Raw genomic sequence first — 6000 nt, forward strand, 5'->3', positions numbered from 1 at the left:
AAAATAAATCAGGCGCGAACCGGTGCGACGACGTTTCTCGTTCAATTGTATCAACTTTGTAACCCCTTTATTGTCTCATTTTTTTTCGACTATCGTTCTGCTTTCGCGCGCCGTTTGACCGGATTCGTCGAGCGCCGACCCTCTTCGCTTCTTTCTCCGCGAGCGAATCGGGTTCGGAGTTCGCCCGTGCGAACAATCGGCGCGCACAAATGGAACTGCTTCGGAAGCACATATAATAACCCATGAAGAGACAGAGAACGAGAGAAAGAAAGAGCGAGAAGGAAAGGTAGACAGAATGAAACAAAAACTGGTCTCGCTATATAAAACAATAGGGGGTTACTCCGACAGGGATGTGAGAACGAACAGAAGATCGCGAGAAGAAGAGAAGTAACAAAGGAGAGAGAACGCGAGGGCAGCGAGAGAGGTGCAAGAGCGGTCCTGCGAGAGACTGCGACGACGTGTATGAAATTTAAGAACCTGTAACGCTAAGGAAGAACAAAACGCGTAGCGCCGCCAGCTGTGCGGTGCATACGTTATTAGCGCGCTGTTTAGGTATGTCCTTCTTAAATTGAGCAACATCAGCGGTCCGAGTTAATTTTAGCTCGCGCAGTAGTTCACACAGTTAGATATTTGATCAGTTTTTCTAGTAACCATGAATTGCATAATTAAACAGATACAGTTTGTGTTATGTAAGTACGCAATCGACTTAGAAAAATGTAGAATGAAACTAAAGTAACAGAGTTTTCGTCGCCGACCTCTATCGTATAGATAAAAAAGTCTGTATAAAAAATGAGGATTTTCTCGATAAAATCGACGCAATTATTAAAAGATAAAAAATCGAAATTTTTCCGATAAAATCAACACGGACGATCATCTTAGAAAAAACCGATTCATTCAATATCCAACAATTAGAAGCAATGACCGATAATACGTGTATCTATTTTTGTACAGAAGCTGCATTTCTACCGATCGTGAGATCAAAAATTTAGTTCGCGCGTACTATGCAAGAAGAACGGCACATCCGAAGATTCTGCTTCTCTTTGGCTTCCGACGACGACGGAACGCGAAAGAGACCGGAGCACAATAAAACTGGTGTCCGTATGATAATCACGATGACGTCTATGAGAACGCGGCTCACGGACTCGTTTTTCTCACTTGACGAAGGCGCGGCCCTCGTCTATATCGCGATGAAAACAATAAGTTGCATAACAAGCTGCCCGAACTGGGAACCTGTTTTGCAAAGCAACGAACAAGGGGATGAAGTTACCGGCACGGTAAGAAAAATGCCAAGTTAAGAAAAAGAACTTCCTCGCTTCTGATACTGTGAGTACATTTAAAACCATGTCTTCTTCCTTCCCCTTTTCTTCACGGTATGACAATTTCCTACAAAGCGTATACTCGTGACAGAAATTAACGTTGAATGAATCAGAAGAATTCGGATATATTTGCGACAATCAATAAAAACAATTATTTTGGAGAAGATTATTTTATTGCAAAAAATTTTTTAACTACATATTATATATATTTTATTATTATTATATTCTATATTTTTTGTGTCGCACGTCGGAGGGTTGGTCCGTCGTATCGCATATCGGATTTTCTTATTGCGGTACGATGGCCATCGACGACAGATGTCCAAGCATAACAAGAAAGGATTGTCTTTTTTTGCGCGCAACTTTCCCTGGTCGCCGCCCAGGTGTCCATTGTAGGTCCGAACACAACAATTCTCAACCCTTAATCCTTAACCCTTTGGCCGCGCGTATCCGCTGGCAAGCGCCCATTTACCGATTCTGAAACAATGACGGCTGGACTGCACCCCGGATGCGCACATTTATTAAGTAATATCCCCCTCTGATTTAGCGCCCAGCAGCTGTGTGCCCAAGCAAAAAAAGCCACTGTGGCTATTGTCTATCGTTTCTCTTCTAGATCGAGGACGACGGTTTCGTAACGACGACTTCGAACAATTATCGCCCAGGTAGGACAAATCGGACGGGACAACGTGTCTTGACGTGTCTTGCAGAATCGTTGTGCAATCATAATTTCTAGTTGTCAAGTTGTCAAGTTGTCTTACTTTTGATTTTCAACATCTTCTTTTTAGTTTGATTTTGTTGGCGGGCAAAAAGAGATGTCAAGGATCCAAATAAAACGAGAGATTCTCTCAGAAGTAGAACAAAATATAATTAGTGGTAAAGCGTCCTCACGGAATGCAGGAAGTCGGAGTTTGACTTCTGGCCAAGATATTTTTTTGCAATGATTTTTCAAATTTCAGGAGAGAAAAGAGGGTTGTTTTTAGATAAGAAACGCAAACAAAACATCCGATTGAGATTTTTGGCTTGAATTTAATTTGAATTGCAATGTGTATTAATTTATTTCACACATTAAAAAATATTTTGCATGTACATCTAACGTTTGGCTCTCTTACTGGTTTTATTATTTCTTTCACATATAGTTGTATACTCTACAAGAATTTATATGTTCTATACACTTCTATACAATTTCTATATTTACATATTTGTTAAAATTAATTGTGTTTAAAAATGAGAGACAAATTTTCTTTGTTTACTTATAATTTTGTGTAACAACACAGAAGTTTTCAAACCAATAGTTATTTTTAGTTGCAATAAAAATTTAAGTGAACTATTAACAAGTAAAGTCGAAATATTGGCTTATCAATCAAAATCATGTAACGATGACGATGTTATTCGACACGCGCTTGAAGCAAAATAAGTTCACTCACACATGTTCGAGCGTCCAGTTCTTTCGTGCTGTGTATGACATGCCGTGTCCACAAGGGAATCATAGTAGTGTTCTTTAGCGGTCATGTGAAACCCAAGCGGGTCCACCCCACCACGTGATCGACGAAAGGGTGGCTCTTGGAACGAGTCTTCCATTCACGCAAAATGCAAGAGGCCAGTTTGAAAACGGTCGGCCATCAAATCTCCACGTTGCTTATTGCGTCTGAATTATTACGACGATCGTGCCACTAAGTGCGATAGAAAGTATCGGAAGAAAGTAATGGCAGAAGTCGGTGAGATAAAAATATGTGAAAAGAAAATTCACTTTTAACTCGCAACCGTTAGAGCGATAATTAATATTGTAGCTTTTTATTTCTCGCGTGTATATAATGTGACATAACTCTAAATTAATCTATAAAAAAAAATTTTTATTTAAAAAAATAAAATTAATGAATTAATTAATAATCTGGGTGTTATATCTGCGATAATCGCGAGTGTTTATATCATCTGCTATGAAATGTGAAAAGGAAGCAATTAAAACTTTACTCTTATTATCGCACAAATATGTTGTTTGCGTAAAATGTTATGTTTGTAAATATGAGAATTCCGTGATTTTATTAACGCTAAAACAACCAGAGTTGAATATATATTTAGTTTTTTATCATATTCGTCAATTTCAGAAAGACGTTATATTCGTTATATACATTTTATTCGTTATCAATTTAAATTTATTTAATATTCAAATAATTGCTTAACAAAGAAGGCCTTCAACTAAAAAAAGAGATTTTATTATTTTAAACATATTTTTTTCTCGTTAAAATGAAATTACTCAGAATATTTCTGTAATTTAAAAGAAGAAATTTGAAATCCGTCATTTTGACGGATTTGGTTGTTCTCGTAGTAAAAAAAATCGAAGTTTGTAAATTTTCAAACAAATTTAATTTTATCGTGGATAAAACAGTATTAAACTCAAATTTTGTTATTTATTCGATATTTTACTTGATCTTAAGATAACTGCAATTTCGAGCAACTAATCGTTCGGAAATAATGTTTGACTTGAAATAATGATGACTTTAGAAAGATCAATTAATTATTCTATTTCTTTCAATTAACTTTTGTGAAATATATACTAGAATATAAATATATTTACACTACACTTTCTTCTGTCATTTTTCTAATCAATTATCCGTAAAATTGTTACGTATAATTCAATCGGTATATAATAATCGCGTGGATTATTATTTGTCGGATATTTGTCGAGATTTTAAAAGAGTTGGATCGTATTCTCAGTCGTCCATAATTGCAGTATAATTAGCAGAAGATTAAAAGAGAAAAAGTATTTATCTTAAAAATATTATGCAAGCTTTTTTTATTGGAAATAATTTTCTTTAGTTAAATACACGACATATTTTACGTAAGAAAAATTATAAAATCTGTGTAACAAGTGTGTGTATTTTAATTAGATAAAAATCGAGAGAAGTTGGATATAACAAAATTATTTAAATTTTAATATTTTTTTTGTCATTACTACACTAAAGTTTTGATCTCAATTTGTAATAAAAATTTATGTAAACTCTAGAAGAGTAAAGAAATAATTGTATTTTTCGAAGCGCTAACATGTCTCTTCGCTTTTTTCGTTGCAGCCATATTGAAGACTATAACGCTGAAAATGAGAAATTACATGAAGTTTTGTTACATGTAATTTACATCGAAGTAAACAAATATTTTTAAACGGTCAAAGCAAAATTTGATAGCCAGATATGTAAATTGAAAAATACACGCTTTGAAAACTGTACTTTTTACGCGCAATTTGTATGTGTGTATAAAATAAAAAATATTTATAAATATAATAAAAAGTATTTATAAATTTTGATCAATTATTTTGTGTGTGAGCTTAGTTTTGCTGAAAATACGCATCACGCATAGATTGAGTTATATTATTAATGCAAAATAATAAATAATAAAGAAGGACTTTTCGTCACATTTTATCAATTTACATATTATTGCACACCCTGACGATGGCATATAAATTATTTTAGTTTATTTCAACATGCGTGATAAAAATATACAAATATACAAATATACAAATTTATCGCTTATGACATCACAATTCAATATGGTTGCCCGTGGAAATGAGAACTACGAGTCTTAAAGTTTAACAAGAAGGTCGGAATCTCACTCGAAATCTCACGCAAGACGTGCTGTAGAAATAAAAGAGACGTTCAAGAAGAGAATTAATTGGTAACGACAATTGTGGTTGCTTAAAATGTCGGCCGTGGAATTTTCCCCGTCCATAGCTCTCTACGTCCACCCTCTTTTCTCGGCGTACGGGAAAGCCCGGAGTCTGATGTGGTAGGAGGGAGATCCCACCCACTGCGATTCGTACGTCGAAGGTACGAAGCCATTGATTTTGAATATGTAATCCGAGGCATTTTATTATTCCATCGTAGTTGGCAAAGGGAGAAAGAGAGAAGGAGGACGGGGGAGGGTAGACAGTGGAACGGGGCGGTTCGACCTCCATCGCCATCGACCTTCGTTTTCATCGTTAGTAAGGGGGACGGCGGTCATGAGGGGGCGATGCAATTCTCTCTCTCTCGTTCTTTTTTTCTCTCCTCCTTTCTCTTTTTCTCTTTCTCTCTCTTTTTCTCTTCTTCGTTACCCCACCTCGCCAGCCGAGTTCTTGACGCGTGATTGAATATTTTTTCGCTATGTGCGATTGGTTCGTCGTAACGGTGGCAGGCAGAATGAACGAGTTCGAAATAGGTGGAGAAAGAGAGAGAGAGAGAGAAAGAGAGAAAGAAAGAGAAAAAGAGAGAGCAGAGGGGGTGGCTGGCGGCGGTGGTGGCGGCGGAGATGGTAGTGGTGGTTGCAGCCACCTGTCAAGCAAAAGAATCGCCATGGTAACCAGGCTTCGCCGCCATCGGCCACCCGAAGGGACTCGTTTGCTGGGGGTGCGACCGAGACTCGTAGGAATGCCCGCAAGGCTCATATTGAATTTTAAGAAAGTTTTCATCATCGGCGCGAAGAAATGGATGGCTATACCCGGATACAAAGCAGGAAAAGGGAACAACGAAAGTTGCGCCAATAAATTCGTTTTGCAACTTGCACATCGCAAACAACAAATTGCTGGTTGCAAAAGATTTTCGATTGTCACACATTTGCGATATAATTGCAATAATCTTCTGTTCTATAACATTTTTTGTTTTTCTCTTAAAAAAGCAAATCATGAAAGAGCAATCTTTTAATTTTAAAGTTGACATAAAAA

This window comes from Pseudomyrmex gracilis, unplaced genomic scaffold (genome assembly GCF_002006095.1).
Source record: "Pseudomyrmex gracilis isolate BER0280 unplaced genomic scaffold, ASM200609v1 scaffold_28, whole genome shotgun sequence".
In the NCBI taxonomy this organism is placed as follows: domain Eukaryota; kingdom Metazoa; phylum Arthropoda; class Insecta; order Hymenoptera; family Formicidae; genus Pseudomyrmex; species Pseudomyrmex gracilis.